Source organism: Chlorocebus sabaeus, chromosome 18, assembly GCF_047675955.1.
Source record: "Chlorocebus sabaeus isolate Y175 chromosome 18, mChlSab1.0.hap1, whole genome shotgun sequence".
In the NCBI taxonomy this organism is placed as follows: domain Eukaryota; kingdom Metazoa; phylum Chordata; class Mammalia; order Primates; family Cercopithecidae; genus Chlorocebus; species Chlorocebus sabaeus.
In genome coordinates this window covers 3201667-3220999 of record NC_132921.1, presented here as the reverse complement: position 1 = coordinate 3220999, position 19333 = coordinate 3201667, and the positions used below count along the sequence as shown (strand labels likewise).

The window sequence follows — 19333 nt, the reverse complement described above, 5'->3', positions numbered from 1 at the left end:
ATAAAAATTTTGAAAGACACCGAGATAAAATCAATAGATTTCAAGTGTAATGCCTTTTAATATTATCTGCTTTATAGTGAGTTCCTCTGGCCACATCTTTAATGCTGTAGAGAGTTGCCTGATTTTTCATTCCACTTTGGCTTGTTGATTATTTTAGTAAGAAGAAGCTTCATATCTTCCTTCTGCACACTTACACACATTTGATATGATTTTCTTTTCTTTTTTTTTGTTTTTTGAGACGGAGTCTTGTTCTGTTGCCAGGCTGGAGTGCAGTGGCGCGATCCCAGCTCACTGCAACCTCTGCCTCTCAGGTTCAAGGGATTCCCCTGCCTCAGCCTCCCAAGTAGCTGGGATCACAGGTATGCGCCACCATGCCTGGCTGATTTTTTTGTGGTTTAGTAGAGACAGGGTTTCACCATGTTGGCCAAGAAGATCTCAATCTCCTGACCTTGTGATCTGCCCACCTTGGCCTCCTAAAGTGCTGGGATTACAAGTGTGAGCCACCGCGCCCAGCCTTGATATGATTTTCTCTACATGCAAGAGAAAAGATTCTGGTTCATTTGTGTTGTCATTTCTGGTTAAGATAATTTTAAAAACAAATACAAAAATGACCGCAATTATGGTGTAAATAAGATCAGTGGGTCATTTACGTTTTTTTAAAGTGAAAAATATTTAAAGAATTCATAGACTCAGCAGTTAAGAGAATATTATGTCTTCAGTTGAAGCCATTTTAAAAATGCATATTCCAATATCATCATCTCAAGGTGTAGGTACTATTTAATGATAGAATAAAATATTACTTAATATTGCAGGAAAAATTTGGGGTTGATGGTTTTCTTATGAATGCCTAAACATGGGCATATATGATGGGTTAGGTAGTTGCTGAGGCATCTATCCGTGAGGGTGTGTTGTAGTTCGAGGTGTCTTCCTTCTTCCCTTTCTGTAGCATCGCACTTTTTACCTCACTGGCCTCTCACCAGGCAGGCTTCTCTTGACCTTGCACAAAGTTGCTCCACTGTCTGTGTCTTTGAGGACTTCCCTGGGCTCTTCTGATCCGTTGCCCTCCTTCATAATCGGGGCCTGACTCCCATGGCTTTGCCCCCAACCCCTGGCAACTCACCTGCTCATCTGTCTTGGGTTTAGGTGAACTCGGAACTCTCACTATGCTCATCCAAGAAGCCCATCCACACGTTCATGGGATGTAGAGAAGGAATTCTCTGCCTCTGTCTCCTCACCCTTGACACCTGCAATCTCCTTTTAGATAATTGGTAGATATTGGTGGGTGCAGGCAGTAATGTTCCTTTCTTAGTTCTTAAACCATTCATAACTATAACAATAGGAATTTTAGAGTCTGCAAAGGGATACAGGCTGTTTCTGAAGGCAGTGAGTCCTCTCCTCTGGGAGCCCCCTTTAGGCCCTTGCACCCTTCCTTGGCTGGGATGTTGTAGCATGTGTCCATTAAGATATCTTCTAAGATTCTAGGATTCTACAGCTTGGGGGGCCAGGCCTGAGAAGTGATGTTCCGGAAATAATTTTGTGCAGGTGTTATCATTTTTTGTACATAGAGTTCTCCCGAGGAGTATATTATTAAGTTTTAAAGCTGTCATTTAAAAAACTTAAATTGGTACACTGAAAGCTGCTAATTGCCTTTTACTCTATTTTGTAAAATGTGATTAAACACATTTGACATTTTGGGAATAACTGTGAGAGAAGAAAATGCTTGCAGAGACTTCAAATAAGGGTATTAATATATATAAATGGCATTCTATCCTCTGAAGTCTAAATTAAGTATATGATGAATGTCTGTTAAGAAATAATAGGTGGGGAAGGAATAAATGAAATTTCAGAAATTTGTTTCTACCTAGGGTAATTACACTGTAGTTACAGAACACTGGTAAAGTAAATATCCATAAATCTTAAATGTATTATCTGAATAATTGAAAAAATAAAGAATATGCTGATAGGGTTCATGTTGAATGTATAAGTTACCATAAATTTTCTCTTTTACAAGAAAACATTTCATAAATGTGATTTCAGGAAGATTACGTTACTTTAATGAATAATAGTTGTGGTCCCAAAATAAAAGTTTCTTTAAGTTGAAGCATTTTTTTCATTTTGCCAATCAATAAACTTTTTTTGAACATCTGTATGCAATTCACTATGTTAGGCATTGTCAGGAATAAAAATGAATATAATATGTATTTCTTGTCACCCAAGGAATGTAACTATATAATTTTAAGAAAGAAGATAGGCCGGGTGTGGTGGCTCATGCCTGTAATCCCAGCACTTTGGAGGGCTGAGGCAGGCAGATCACCTGAGGTCAGGAGTTCGAGACCAACCTGGCCACATGGCAAAACCCTATCTCTACTAAAAATACAAAAATTAGCTGGGCGTGGTGGCACCTACCTGTAATCCCAGCTACTTGGAAGACTGAAGCAGGAGAATCCCTTGAACCCAGGAGGCAGAGGTTTCAGTGAGCCGAGATAATGCCATTGCACTCCAGCCTGGGCAACAAGAGTGAAACTCTGTTTCAGGGAAAAAAAAAAAAGAAAAAAGAAGAAGATAGATAGATTGTTAAGACAAATTGACAAACATATCAAGTGGCAAACGAGTGATCAGGCAGAAGCCTTATTAAGAGGAACCCCCCCAGAGTAGCAAAGTTACGTGAAAGACTCTATATGGTAGTTTTTGTTTTAATAGACTCAGTTTTAAGACTGAATTGTTACACGTTTTATGCCCTTGGTCATTGAAACTCTATAAATTTGATAAAAGACATGTATCTAACATCCAAGAAGTTCAACAAACTCTGGATAGGAGAATTTCAAAGAGACGCATGCCTAGACACATCATAATTGATATAGTTTGGATATTTGTCCCCACCCGAATCTCATGTTCAATTGTAATCCCCACTGCTGGAGGTGGGGCCTGGTGGGAGTGTCTAGATGATGGGGACAGCTCCCTCATGGCTTGGTGCTGTCTTCATGACAGTGAGCTCATGTGAGATATGGTCGTTTGAACCTATGTGGCACTTTCCCCCTGCCCCACTCACTCTTGCTTGCTCCTGCTTTTGCCAGGTGATGTGTCTACTCACCCTCCACCCTCCACCATAATTGAAAGCTTCCTGAGGTTTCACTAGAAGGCATGCAGAGGTCAGCGCCATACTTCCTGTAAAGCCTGCAGAACCGTGAGCCAACTAAACCTCTTTTCTTTATAAATTACCCAGTCTTGGGTATATCTTTTTAGTAATGCAAGAACAGCCTAATATGACAATTAAACTGTTGAAAGACAAAGAGAAAACTATTGAAAGCATCAAGAGAGAAGTGAATTATTACGCCAAAATTGTGTGATTAATAGTTAACGTCTCATCAAAACAATGATAGAAGACAGTGGAATGACATATTCAAAGGGAAGGGAAGGGGAGGGGAGGGAAGGGGAGGGAAGGATTCTTAACCAAGAATTCTTTTTTTTTTTTTTTTTTTGAGATGGAGTCTCACTCTGTCACCAGGCTGGAGTGCAGTGGCACGATCTCGGCTCACTGCAAAGTCCTTCTCCTGGGTTCAAGTGAGCCTCCTGCCTCAGCCTCCTGATTAGCTGGGATTACAGGTACCCGCCACCACGCCCAGCTAATTTTTGTATTTTTAGTAGAAACGGGGTTTCACTGTGTTGGCCAGGATGGTCTCGATCTCTTGACCTTGTGATCTGCTTGCCTCGGCCTCCCAAAGTGCTGGGATTACAGGCTTGAGCCACTGTACCCAGCCTTAACCAAGAATACTATATCCTACAAAACTAGCCTTTAAATATAAGGAAAAAAAATGAACACATTTCCAGATAAATGAAAGCTGAGATAGTTTGCTGCTAACAGACCTAACCCACAAGAAATACTAAAAGGAGTCCTTCAGGCTGAAATGAAAGAAAATTAAACAGCAACTCAATTCTAAATGAAGAAATAAAGAGCACCAGGAAAGGTAACTACATAATTATACAGGAAAGAGTGTATGTTTGCACGTTTGCTTGTAATTACACCTTTTATTTCCTCTATAATTAAAAAGACAACTGAATAATATAATTTAAATGTATGTTGATTGGCACATTATTTATAGATATGTAATATGTGAAAATAACACCATATGGGGGAGAAGAATGAAGCTATATAGGAACAAAGTTTTTGTATACTATTAAAATTAAGTTGGCATTAACTTGGAAGGGACATGGTAATTGTGATTGTGAGAGTAACCACTAGGGAAATGACTATACATAGTAAATGAAATGACAAGAAGCTTAAAATGGTACAGTAGGAAATAACTATTCAACACAAAGGAAGGTAGTGATGAAGGAACTGGAAAAAAAGACGTAGGACATAGAGAAAATGTCATGTATAAATCTCGCTTTACTAGTAGTTACATTAAATAAATGAAACGCTTCAACTAAAAGGCAGAGACTGGCAGAATGCATTAAAAAATGCTCCAACTATGTGCTGTCTGCAACAGAATCACAGTAGAATAAAAGGCACAAATAGGCTGAGAGTAAAAGGATAGAACAGGATACACCATGCAAACATATTTGCAACCAAACAGAGCTGGATTGGCCATGCTAATATCAGATACAATAGGTTTTACTACAAAATTTGTTAATAGAGACAAATAAATACTTTTGTAATAATAAAAATGTCAACTCATCAAGAAGATAAGACAATTATAAGACTGGGTGTGGTGGCTCATGCCTGTAACGGTAGCACGTTTGGAGGCCGAGGTGGTGGATTGCTTGAGCTCAGAAGTTTGAGACCAGCCTGGGCAACATGGTGAAACCCCGTTTCTACTAAAAATACAAAAAATGATTCGGATGTGGTGGTGCATGCCTGTAATCCAAGCTACGAGGGAAGCTGAAGTAGGAGGATGCTTGAGCCTGGGAGGCAGAGGTTGCAGTGAGCTGAGATTGTACCACTGTACTCCAGCCTGGGTGACAGAGTGAGGCCCTGTCTCAGAAAAGAAAACAAACATGTCTGCATTTGACCAAAAAGTCCCAAAATACATGGACAGAATCAAAGGCAGAAATAGAGCAAAAATGGACAAATATAGAGCAAAATAGAGCAAAAATAGAAGCAAAAATAGAGGAAAAATAGAAGCAAAAATGGACAGAATCAAAGGCAGAAATAGAGACTTCAATGGTAGTAGACCTGAAGACCTCATTTTCAATAATGAATAGAAGACACAGAAGATTAGCAAGCTGAAGAAAACTTGACGATGGTGTACATCATCTATGCCTAATAGGTATCTATAGAGCTCTCTACCCAGCAACAACTTTCAAGTGTACATGAAGCATTCTCTAAGTACACTCTATATTACACCATCAAGCATATCCAATTTGATTTCAAAGGACTGATGATATACAAAATATATTACCTGACAACAGTGGAAGGGAATGAGAACTCAATAACAGAAGGGAACTTGGGAAATTCACAAATATGTTGAAATTGAACATTTGCTCCTAAATAATGAATAGATCCAAAAAGATATCAAAAGGTAAATAGGAAACCATGGTAGTGAGTTAAAAAGACACCAAAAATCTTGAGAAGTAACCAAAGCAGGTCTCAGAGGGAAGGTTATAGTTGTAAACACCTATGTTAAAAAAGAAGAAATACCTCAAATCAATAATATAACCTTCAACCTTAAGACACTAGAAAAAAAAGAGCAAACTAAATCCAAAGCTAGCAGAAAGAAGGAAGCAATACAGATTAAAGTGGAAACAGATGAACTAGAGAATAGAAACAGAATAGCAAAAAAATCAATGAAACCAAAAGTCAGTCTTTGAAAACATTTGAAAGGTTGAAAAAGCCTTAACAAGACTGACCAAGAAAAACGGAGAAAAGAATTAAATGACTAAAATCAAGATGAAAGGAAGAACAATATTATTGACCTTATAGGGAAAAAGGACTATAAAATAACACACAGTAAAGTGATTGGGTTAGTAATAATAAAAAAATCTTCCCACAAGGAGAAATCTAGGAGCAGATGGCTTCACTTGAGAATTTTATTATTATTATTATTATTATACTTTAAGTTCTAGGGTACATGTGCACAGCATGCAGGTTTGTTACATAGGTATACATGTGCCATGTTGGTTTGCTGCACCCATTATCTCGTCATTTACATCAGGTATTTATCCTAATGTTATCCCTCTCTTTACCTCCCACCCCACAACAGGCCCTGGTGTGTGATGTTCCCTGCCCTGTGTTCAAGTGTTCTCATTGTTCAGTTCCCACCTATGAGTGAGAACATCTGGTGTTTGGTTTTCTGTCCTTGTGATAGTTTGCTCAGAATCATGGTTCCCAGCTGCATCCATGTCCCTTCAAAGGACATGAACTCACCCTTTTTTATGGCTGCATAGTATTCCATAGTGTATATGTGCCACATTTTCTTAATCCAGTCTATCATTGATGGACATTTGGGTGATTCAAAGTATTTGCTATTGTGAATAGTGCCGCAATAAACATATGTGTGCATGTGCCTTTATAGTAGCATGATTTATAATCCTTTGGGTAAACACCCAGTAATGGGATTGCTGGGTCAATTGGTATTTCTAATTCTAGATCCCTGAGGAATCGCCACACTGTCTTCCACAATGGTTGGACTAGTTTACACTTCCACCAACAGTATAAAGTGTTCCTGTTTCTCCACATCCTTTCCAGCATCTGTTGTTTCCTGACTTTTTAATGATCACCATTCCAACTGATGTGAGATGGTGTCTCATTGTGGTTTTGATTTGCATTTCTCTGATGGCCGGTGACGATGAACATTTTTTAATGTGTCTTTTGGCTGCATAAATGTTTTCTTTTGAGAGGTGTCTGTTCATATCCTTCACCCACTTTTTGATGGGGTTGTTTGATTTTTTTTTTCTTGTAAATATGTTTAAGTTCTTTGTAGATTCTGGATATTAGCCCTTTGTCAGATGGGTAGATTGCAAAAATTTTCTCCCGTTCTGTAGGTTGCCTGTTCACTCTGATGGTAGTTTCTTTTGCTGTGCAGAAGCTCCTTAGTTTAATTAGATTCCATTGGTCAATTTTGGCTTTTGTTGCCATTGCTTTTGGTGTTTCAGACATGAAATCCTTGCCCATGCCTATGTCCTGAATGGTATTACCTAGGTTTTCTTCTAGGGTTTTTATGCTTTTAGGTCTAACATTTAAGTCTTTAATTCATCTTGAATTAATTTTTGTATAAGATGTAAGGAAGGGATCCAGTTTCAGCTTTCTACATATGGCTAGTCAGTTTTCCCAGCACCATTTATTAAATAGGGAATCTTTTCCCCATTTCTTGTTTTTGTCAGGTTTGTCAAAGATCAGATGGTTGTATATGTGTGGTATTATTTCTGAGGCCTCTGTTCTGTTCCATTGGTCTATATCTCTGTTTTGGTACCAGTACCATGATGTTTTTGTTACTGTAGCCTTGTAGTATAGTTTGAAGTCAGGTAGTGTGGTGCCTCCAGCTTTGTTCTTTTGGTTTAGGATTGTCTTGGCAATGAGGGCTCTTCTTTGGTTCCATATGAATTTTAAAGTAGTTTTTTCCAGTTCTGTGAAGAAAGTCATTGGTAGCTTGATGGGGATGGCATTGAATCAATAAATTAACTTGGGCAGTATGGCCATTTTCATGATGTTGATTCTTCCTATCCATGAGCATGGAATGTTCTTCCATTTGTTTGTGTCCGCTTTTATTTCGTTGAGCAGTGGTTTGTAGTTCTCCCTGAAGAGGTCATTCATATCCCTTGTAAGGTGGATTCCTAGGTATTTTATTCTCTTTGAAGTAATTGTGGATGGGAGTTCACTCTTGATTTGGCTCTCTGTTTGTCTGTTACTGGTGTATAGGAATGCTTGTGATTTTCGCACATTGATTTTGTATCCTGAGACTTTGCTGAAGTTGCTTATCAGGAGATTTTGGGCTGAGACGATGGAAAACTGGCACAAAACAGGGATGCCCTCTCTTACCACTCCTATTCAACATAGTGTTGGAAGTTCTGGCCAGGGCAATCAGGCAGGAGAAAGAAATAAAGGGTATTCAATTAGGAAAAGAGGAAGTCAACTTGTCCCTGTTTGCAGATGACATGATAAATGAAGATCCAATAGCTTGGGATTTTAGCCATGAGATAGCAATACAAGCTTGCTGGTTTTACTTTGCCCCAGTAGATAATCCAATGAAGGCTGTGAACCAAAATTTTGGGTAAAGCAGTTTCCATGGCAGTTTGAGTTTTAAAGGCCAGACCTCCCCAGACTCCAAAGAGCACTGGGGTCAAACCGTATCAAAGGAGGGCGTCACATGTTAACCAGGCCCCCTGCTTAGAACCGCAGCACGAAAGCCTGGATACATGCAACACTATCCCACTTTCCCATTCAACAGTAAACTCCAGATTCCATACAGTGTTGGGCCAAACAGCATTGCACCTGCGAGAGAAAATTCTGAGTTGGGCTTAATACTAGGCCTCAGAACCTCTGCCGAGAGCGTCCTCTCTGGAGTGGTTGGGGTCTGCAGGACCCACGGAACGTCCTCCTGTGGGGTCCAGTCTTAGCGTTCCAGACGTCTCTGGCCTTAGGTGGCGCCACATGCAGGTCCCCCCGCAAGAGCATACTATGAGCTTTATAAGAACAGCCATGAGCTGTAATAAGAATTGGAGGCCAGGTAGGCCTTTCTGCTCCATAGCCAGTGAGTATGATAAGGGAAGAATATAAGAAAAGAAGGTTTAAGTCCCCTGAAACATGTGCGGGTTTGCTCCGAGCTGTGCTGCATATAGGGATCAAGGACCACACGTAGAAAAGATTAAAAAAATCCTTTCGCCCTTTGGGGCAGGGCAATTATTCCCATTCATTCCTAGGCCTTCAGGCAGCACCAGGGAGTGACCCCGGCCAATTGCCCTCAATTTCCAAGGAGCTACTAGGAAACAGCCACAGAAGGACTGAAAAAGGGAGGGAAAAAAAAAAAAAAAAAAACCCATGAAAAAGACTCAGGGCCCTTAAGCGAACCAGGCAGTGGCGGTCAGGCCTCTCCACATGGAAACCGCTTAGTTTCACTGGCCATGGCCAGAAACCTGCAGTTGCTTCCATGTTTAGGTACTGGCCTGGCCACCAAGGGTCTCAGGTTGGAAAGGAAAAGAGAGAGAAAGATATTCCCCTGTATGGAGCAGAAAGAAGAAAGGAGAAGAATAAATCCCAAACTTCGGGCTTACCTCTTCCTCCTGGCTGGCTCACCAAAATATGTTAAACGTGGATGGCGTCCCGGTGCTTGGCGTCTTCAAAAAAGAATTCAACAAAACACACACACAAAGCCAGGAAGCAGTGAAGGGATTTATTGAAAATGAAAGTACACTCCACAGTGTGGGAGCGGCCGGAGCACAGGGGCTCAAAGACCCCGTCACAGAATTTTGGGGAGTTTAAATATCCTCTAGAGGATTCCATGGATGACTTTGGGTATGCCCTATGTAAATGGAGAGGATGAAGTGAAGTTACAAAGTCTGTTATAGCATCCGCCCTATGGAGAGGACATTTCCTGGTGTGGCTGATGTGTGAATCGGCCTTATGTTCCCTGGCTCCAGACCCTATTTTCCTGCCTCAAAAGTAGTTATTTCCCGTTGTTGTTGGGTGTTGAGCAGGCCCATGAAGAAGGCAGAAAAGTCACGGCCCTCACGAATCTTAGCTTGCACGGCTTCTACAGACAATATGGCCCTTTACACAGACTAGCAAGTTAAAAAAAGGACATCTCTTTCTGTGTGTATATGCATACGCATACTTATTATAAATATATTTATTACACTTATATATGCATATTTTTTAAACTTTTCAGTTCGGGGTACACAAGCAGGTTCATTACATAGGTAAACTCTTGTCATGGGAGTTGGTTATACAGATTATTTCATCACTTGGCTATTAAGCCTAGGAGCCATTAGTTATTTTTCCTGATCTTCTCCCTCCTCCCAGCCTGCACCCTGCAGTAGGCCCTAGTGTTTGTTGTTCCCCACTATGTGTTTGTGTGTTCTCATCATTTAGCTCCCACTTCCATGTGAGAATATGTGGTGTTTGGTTTTCTGTTCCTGCATTAGTTTGCTAAGGATAGTTGCCTCCAGCTCCACTCATGTTGCTGCAAAGGACGTGATCTCATTTTCAGGTTAATGAAGTTAATAATTGCATCATATCTGTCTCTTTTTGAAAACAAAAAGCAAAATCAGAAGCATAATTTCATGTTACTGCATGGTAACTTTCATGTATTTGCATATATTTTGTCTCCATCTGAAATAAACAAAAAATAACTAGAAAAAGAATATATATATATATTGACATGCAATCCTGAAACTCCAAGCTTCAGCACAAGGACTTCACATTTCAATTTAGTGTGCAAATAATAATAAATTAAGTCCCCTACCTATTGGATCTAGGATGCCCAGTCTATCCTCTCTCCCTCTCCCTCCTTCCTTCTAACCAGATTTCCTTTGCCAAGTAGTCAAGGGAATTTTGCCAGGGTTTTCTTCATGCTCTACAGGTCTGCTCTGGTTGCACTGTGTCCTCTCAGCCAGCTGATTGGCATTGGATGCCGCCTTCTGTCTTTGCCCACATCCTGTTTCCCAGGCTGGTCCCTGGGCATCTGCTCCCCAGCCTGGGTGCTCCCAGGTGCACACACTGGCATCTGCTCAGGATGGCAGGAGCACAGCCCCCAGATGGTGCCTCCTCATGGAGCTTGACTGGAGTTGGGGAGTCCAGGAGACATGAGCTGCACCAGCAGAAGGGCGCGCAGACCCAGGGCATCCCCAGGATCTCTCTCCCTCACTCCTGTCTTCTGTCCTGTTGAGAAATTGTCCAACTTCTCCCAATATTTGGAATTGAGGCCTCCTTAGAGAAAACCAAGTCACATTTTCTAAAGGGAAGCTTAATCTGCAGTGATACAAATTCCCGTGCAAGAGTGGTGACCATCTACTCAATTATCTACCACAGTTTAGTACCTCACAGTTTTAATCCTTTCTGTTCCTAAATACAGCCTCTATTTCTCTTGTATGCAAAATGAACTATTAAAATATTTTACCTAAATAAAGAAGCTGTCATTAAGAGGTTGGGTTGAGCCTCCACACTAGAAAAAAAAATTGCTTGGAGATTCAAATTGTTCTCTTCCAACTTTTATCCATTGGCATTTAAAAAACAATATTGTGGTTCAGCCTGGGTAGAGGACTGGGCTCTTGAGCAGTGAGTGATTTGACTAGCACGAGACAGTCCTTTTGTCGTTGGTGCTGACTTCTGCCCAGGAGCAGAGGAGGAGGCGATTTGTTCGGTGTTGCTTCTCTCCAGCCATCCACTCCTTTTACCCGAGTCTTCCTGGGGCATCCTAGCTAATATTTACCGCCCCGGGCACCATGCATGTGGATTTACATGCATTGTCTTGTAAGATAGCCGAGGCTGCAGAAAGAGGTGAAGACGCAAGCCTCATCTTGAACAGCTGGCAAGATGCGAGTGGTTTCTCTGTGATTCTTCTGCCATCTTCTTAATGTAAAAGACATTGGTGGAAGAGGACAAGCTAAAAATTAAAGAGGATTTTCCAGCATCACTGTTGGGGCACAGCTCAACGCAGGTCAACACTGAATTCGGGGCTTAATTCTCAGCTCCCAAGCGTGTTCCTATCACGTGTACTTAATACTTTATTTCATCTTCTCAGTCAGCCATCTGCACATTTGCCTCAGAGGTCTCGCTTTCTATCTTTTTAAACAAATAAACTTTCAATTTTTAAATGTATAGAAAAGTGGTAAATATAGTAGACAATTCCCATATATGCCTCACCCTCTTTCTCTCACTATTGACATCTTACCTTACTATATTGTACACCTGTCAAAGGGAAGAAACTGCCATCAGTGTTACCTGTAGCTGAACCGCAGGTGTTATTTGGATTTCACCGGTTTTTCCACTAATGTCTTCTTGCTGCTGCAAGATCCAGTCCTGAGCACCACGTTACACATGGCCATCGTGTCTCCCGCACTCCTTTGGTCTGCGGAAGTTTCTCAGTGTTTCCTTGTGTTTTATGATCTTGACAGTCTCCATTACCTGTGGTGGTAAGTTTTGAGGGTGTACGGCCATGCCTGCCATTTAGGGATCGTCTATGGCTGATTTCACACTGCGACAGTGGAGCTGAGTCATGCAGCAGAGCCCAAACGGTGGGCAAAGAGGAAAAAATTCACGATCTCACGCTTTGTGGAAAAAGTTTGCCCATCCTGTTCTAAATTGTTAGCCTGTCTTCCTTTAGTAGACTTCAAATTCCGTGAGCACAGGAATCTATCTTTTCATCTCAGTGCTGATTAACCTTCATAAATCTCATTATACGAGCTTAATAAATGTTGCCCATTAAATGAAGAAACACTTCCAATGTGTCTAAAGATAGGAGGTTCCAATAATTGGGTAATTTTTCAGTGAGTTATTTTCTAGAGGGAATTTAATCACACGATACCTAAATCCTATATTCTCTTTTTAACCGGCTGTCTACCTTTTGTCAACTTGTCAAGGAGAGTTTCCGATTTCTATAGTGAGAACTTTTTTCTTGCAGAATTCCTTTCTCAAACACAGATAAGGTTTGCTACACCTTGAAAGGCACTTAATTCCTTTGAAGACAGATGATTTCCTTGAACAGATTTGAACTGCAAGAAACCAAGAAGTTTGATGGGTTCGGAAAAATATAGCTAGGTTTTAAACTAGGGATATTTTCCAAGTTTTAAGAAGAATGTTTGTCTTTTCAATGTCACTGGGTACCTTGGTTTGCTTAATCACAGCTGTCATTGCCAAATAAAAGACTAAGCCAGGCCTTACCTGCTTTTGGCAGCATTTCATGATGCTTATATTTTGGGGGCTTTTCTGACTTTATCTCTAATTCTTAGAATTCTCAGAGATAGAATAAAGGGTCTGCTGGGGCATGGACTTGGGTCCTGACTCAGTCTCCCAGTTCGCTTTGGGCATCAGGCATGTCTAGTATCACACAGATTCCCAAATCTATCCTGCCTGGTGCAGAGGGGGAATATCCAGGTTTGAAAAGCTGTAGCATTATTTTAGAGCCATCCTTTAAAATCTAGTTTTCATTCCATTAATTTAACAGAGCAGCTTCTGTTGTAGGGTTTATTTTCTAGGTTGAGTTTAATAGGATTTTTTTTTCCTTCAGTAATTTGTGTGTGTCTGTGGTACAGATGGCTAGTTCTTTAAGTGATTTCTGTGTTTGAATCCTCATCATAGACAACAGCGGTTGCCATAGGATGACCTTCCTGGGAAGATCTAGATGAGGCTGAGACCAGGGACTCTGTTCCCATCAGAGAGGATTTAGGAAAAGCACTCTCTTTTCAGGACTTTCAGTGGGTCCTTGCTGGGAACCTGGCTGAAATACTGAGAAGAATGTGGAAGGAAAGCCTCTCTCAGCCCCCAGCTCACTGTGTGGAGCTTCAGTTTACTGGAAAAATACGGTTATTTCTAAGGTTCTTTCCAGCTTTAACATTGAAGGGCTTTATGGTTCATTTACTGGAATAAAACTAAAATTCTTAGAAGGAAGGTGGCCTAAATATTACTTTATTATGTTATTCATTTTTTGACAGATGCACTTTAACACTTAATTTTGCTCTAATAACATGTAATCATTATTTGATGGTCCGGGACAGAAAGAAAGGCCTGGTTCCTACCAAGGCAGTGACTGCAACTGGGCTGAAACTAAATTGCCTTCCCTGTAGCACACCACGTTATTAGTTGTCGTTTTTTAATTTGCCAGCAGCCTCTGCTGAGTATCTGTATTTTTATTATTATACCCTCTTTCATGTAAGAACTTCTTCCTCATGCCCGTAAGGCATATACCTACATGATTACATTATGAATAAAAGCTAAATTAAAATACAAACAAACTCTGGTCAAACCCTCTTGGGTATGGTAGTTTGCATAATTTTGAAATTCTAATATATTTTACCAGTTCTTTTTGCCATTTTCAGTTTTCACAGTTGCTTTGTGTGAATACGTGGGGCACTCCTCAGAGTCGTGCATGTTGTAGCATATTAGGTCTATTTTGTGGACAATACGACAGTAACCCAGATGATACTCGGTAAAAAACCCATTTGTGAGTAAAATATCCACTTGTCCCCAGTAGATTTTTAGAGCATTTTAATTTTCTGTGCTTTTTTTTTTTTTTTTTTTCCTATTTTTGTCACAATTGAAGGTTTTCCTCCATGGCTCAGGGTTTTTTTTTTGGGGTGGGGGGGGCCGGAAATGTTGGTTTCTCCTCATCTTGAGGGACCTGGCAGCCTTAGCAGTAAAGGCAAGACCACGTTTTCTATTCATGCAGAAAAGAAAAAGATAAAGAAGTAAAACAGGATTAGGATTTACGTTTATTCAACTCTCCTATTTCCCGTCCTCCTCCTCCTCTTCCTCCTTCTCTGTTTCAGTAGTGAAATTTTACCAAAAATGTGTTTACTTAAATGTATGTTTGTCACTTAATCACCTAAGGAATTTCATTTCTCAGTATGAGATAAAAGAGAGAAGTAGGAATATACGTGCTTGTGAATGAGATGGAGCAGGCCCTTCTTGGCGCCTGCGGGTCCCTCCGCACGTGGAAATACAGGAAAATCTTGAGTTCTTTCGGGGGGAAATTCCAAGTGCTTAGCTAGCCCTGAGAAGTAAATAAGCAATGTGATAAGCAAGAAGGTAATAGTAGCTTAAAACAATTGCCAAGGAAGCTAGAGTCGCGGGAGGTTTGGTTCCCCATAGAAGCTAAAGATAACATCCTCGCACATTCCCTGAGTTGTTTTGGGGGAGCCTGGCCCCCCACCAAACAGATCTACTGGCACACAGACCTCAGATAAAGGGAAGCTGAGGCTGAACTCGGACCACTGCTTGTTGTTCTAAATTTCTTCCCAAGGGGTCTAGAGGAGGTCACACCCATGAGCCAGAGCTGAGGTTCCTTTCTGCTGACCCCAGCGTTTAAACACATTTTCTCTTCTTTAACCAGTTGCAAATCAGAAAATCTTTGAATCCGTCTATGACCTGTAAGCCCCCAACTCAAGATAATTCACCCTTTTAGACCAAAACCAGTGTATAACCTTCATATTGATTTACTATTTTCCCTGTAATTTCTGTTTTTCTGAAATTTACCCCTGCCTTTAAAAACCCTTTCCTGCAAGGCATTGCAGGATCAGAACCTAAGCACTAGCCTCATGGTCCCCCGTGCTCAGCGCCCTGCAAATAAACACCTCCCTGCCTCCACGGCAAGCCTTCGTGTGGACATCTGGTTCTACTGCATGGGAGAGCTGGCCCCAGTTCTGTCTGGTAACATGAGCAGAGTATTCAATTAAAAAAAAAACAAAACAGTTTAAATTTCCAAAGCATATCAGGATTGGGAATTTCTGGGAAAGTGGCAATATGGTATTCCTCTTACAAGATGTTTTTTTCTGGCTGGTCCAACTCACCACCCCAAATATAGCTAATATGAAGTAAAATACTAAACTCACTTTTTGGAGCATGTTGCCACCCGTGCACCATGGAACACGGCTGCATAAAGAGTCTGGTCAATATAAGATTGATATCTGTGCCGCTCTGTGCCGCCCTGACTTGAGACACTACAAATATTAGCAACAAACATGGACATTGGTGAATGTGTGCAGGCTGGAGGCCAGTAAGTGTGCCAATAATTGTCCGGCGACTGTTTTGAAATCCTGATGTGGCTGAGGGCACCTGTTCTTCGGCTGGGATCTCTGGTGCTTGTGACCCTGTGTCAGTGTGCCTGCCTAGTCTATGATTCCGCTAGAGACAACGCTTGTGTTTGCTGCTGTTATCTAAGGTCTAGGCAGTCCTTGAAGGAGCTAATAATAATCTGTGAAGAAGATTGTACTAAAGGCCACTTGAAAAGCCTGGCATGGCAGGACGCAACTTTCAGCATAAGCACCTCACACTTCTACAGACTGCTGTGAAAGCCATCTCAAAGACAGCCTTACAAAAATGTTATTGTCACCATAGACAGTACATATATTTATTACGTTTATAAATGTATTTACTATATTAAACATTTTGCATACCAAATATATCATTAACAAATGTAGTTAATAGATTAAATATATCAATTAACCAATAAGTATATTTAATTATCAAATATATCAATTAACCAGTAATTAATATATTTAATATATTAATGAATGTTTAACACAATAATGTTTATCATATTAATAATTGTATACAATAATTAATGTAATACAATAAACATTTATTGTATTGTTTACTACCTTATTAATGTCATAAACAATTATTATTTGATATTTAGCAATATTTAGTATACTAAATATATTTAATGTGTGTATACATATCTTTATGTACACACACATAAGCATGCATGATATATATGTGGGTATACGTATACACACAGATGCATACATGATATATATGTGGGGATACGTATACACACGTAAGCATACATGATATATATGTGGGTATACGTATACACACAGATGCATACATGATATATATGTGGGGATACGTATACACATGTAAGCATACATGATATATATGTGGGTATACATATACACACAGATGCATACATGATATATATGTGGGGATACGTACACACACAGATGCATACATGATCTATATGTGGGGATACGCGCACACACATGCATACATGATCTATATGTGGGGATACGCACACACACAGATGCATACATGATCTATATGTGGGGATACGCACACACACAGATGCATACATGATATGTATGTGGGGATACGTACACACACAGATGCATACATGATATGTATGTGGGGATACGTACACACAGATGCATACATGATATATATGTGGGTATACATATACACAGATGCATACATGATATATATGTGGGGATACGTATACACACGGATGCATACATGATATATATGTGAGGATACGTATACACACAGATGCATATATGATATATATGGGGATACGTACACACACATAAGCATACATGATATATATGTGGGGATACGTATACACACAGATGCATACATGATATATATGTGGGGATACGTATACACACAGATGCATACATGATATGTATGTGGGGATACGTATACACACAGATGCATACATGATATATATGTGGGGATACGTATACACACAGTAAGCATACATGATATGTATGTGGGGATACGTATACACACAGATGCATATGTATGGTTTATTCACACACAGAGTTTTCTGGCTCCTGTTCTGTGTTCTGCAGCTTCCTCCTTCTGAGATATCCACCCCCTCACTTTCTGGTAGCTCTGCCAGCCCTGTGCTCCGTCCTCTGACCTCTGGAGTCTGAAAGTCAGTCGACTTCTGAGTCCCAGCTTCCCTGCACGCGCATGGGCACACGTATGCTGGGGAGGTAGAGCTCCTTTTTTCAGGGAGTGACCCAACTCCCACGTCTTCCTGCCCCTTATCTCTCTCCAGTGCCTTCCATGGTTGTTTTCTGTGTTTCATTCTGAGTTTATTGTTGTGTAATCGTTGTTACCTGCAGAAGGGTTAGTCCTGTACAAATGACACAGCCGTTATCGGCAGTGAACAGCTGTGTTTATTCCAAATAAAAGAGTGAGGAAAGACTAGAACATTTATCTGTGCAATGCAAGTCCTTTTAAATGATCAGGCCCAGAGAAGCATTAAAAAGAGATGGTAATCGCATCCTGCTCCCCCGACTTCGGGCTGTGCATTCCCCTGAAACTGCTCGCTGTTGCCACGAGCAGTTATAAGTCAACCGAATAACGCTGCACTGGACACTGGACACTCTAACCCATACTCTGAAGCTTAATGGTGTCTAGCCAATGAATAGCTTATGTTATTTTAATGTAAATTCTTGGTAACCAACTCAGAAACTGCCTCTTCTTTCCCTTTAAAAGTTCACTTGTTACTGCTGCTAATGAGAGTGTACATTCGGGCTCCTTAAATCTACGCTCCCAGGCTGCAGTACTAAGGTTTGGCTCAAATCGGCTTCTCTACTTTTGCAATTTGGGCCAAGCCTTAGTACTACAGCCTGGGAGTGCAGATTCAGCTTTTCCTGTTAGGTCAACAAGAGATCAAACGTTCGGAGACGTAGAGGTACACGTTTGCTGGATCAGACGGACCCGAAGCAACCGTGTAGCACCTCACCCATCGCCAAGGAGTGGGAGAGACAAGGCCCATGGTCAGGCCTGGTCCTGCACTCACCCATCGCCAAGAGTGGGAGAGGCAAGGCCCACGGTCAGGCCTGGTCCTGCACTTCACCCATCACCAAGAGTGGGAGAGGCAAAGCCCACAGTCAGGCCTGGTCCTGATGTGGCAGGAAGGCCGACGGGATCTGCACTCAGGGAGTCAGGGCTCACTCTGCAAGGCTGTCGCGGGGGGTCTGGATTTCACTCTGAGCGCACACTCAGGTTTGAGTTTTTGAAAGACTGCTCCAGTTGCTGTGTGGAGAGTAAACCATGGAAGGGCAGAACCCCCAGGGCAGAAAGGGCAGAAAACTTTTATTTTAGATAAATGATACATGATAGTGGCATGGATTTGGTGGTGGTGATTTGGGCAGTGAAAAGTGGTTTATTTGGGATGTAACTTGAAGTTAGAGTCAACAGGATTGGTTGTGAGAAGTAGAAGTGAAAGAGAAACACAAGATGACTCTCAGTATTTTTATCTGAGCTACTGAAATGGGACTGATTTATGTAGAATAGAGGCTGGGGAATGAGGAATCAGAGCTATCTGGACATCTTAAAATTGGAAGTGCTTTTTGGACATCCGAATGGAGATTATCAAGTAGAGAGTAGAAATATGTGAACATGGAGTTTAGCAGAAAAGTTGGGACTGGAGATACAATTGTGAGTATCATCAAATCAGGAATACGTTGCATTTAGAATCATGGGTCATCCAAATTGAGTGTCGATGGATCAGAGGGATGAAGAACGAGCCCAGAGCGCTCCAGTATTGAGTGGCTTGAAAGAAGAAGAGTAAACACCTATGTTGTGGGACATATGCCAGAAGCGTGTGACATCCCATAGCCAAGTGAGGAAGACGTTTCAGGAAGAAAGGTGTGTGCAGTGCAGAGGGGAAGACAAGGACTCAGAGCGACCATTGGCATCCCACAAGCTGTGTCAGATCTAAACTTGACTAAGTGAACATTTATGCCACAGCATTATTTGCCACAGACCCCTCTGCACTGAGGTCACTGAAAGTTTTAAATGTCTAAGTAACGTCTAAGTAAGACCCTCTCCCAGGAACTGAAGCTTAATGAGAGCTGGAGCCACGCCTCTCTTGTTCACACTTAGAGCACCTCGTGTAGTCAGTACTCAATAAACGCTTGCCAAGGGAGCACGTGCCAGGACATCGGG

General features: G+C 41.1%; 1 protein-coding gene across 1 annotated transcript in view; it reads left to right on the top strand.

Annotated features, from left to right (window-relative positions):
- Positions 1-3332, top strand: part of GALR1 (galanin receptor 1) — an 80174-nt gene extending 76842 nt beyond the window's left edge. The window contains exon 3 of the transcript XR_012089279.1: positions 3075-3332. The gene's annotated coding sequence lies outside the window, so the exon portion shown is untranslated. The remainder of the gene's footprint in view (positions 1-3074) is intronic.
- Positions 3333-19333: the final 16001 nt, after the last annotated feature.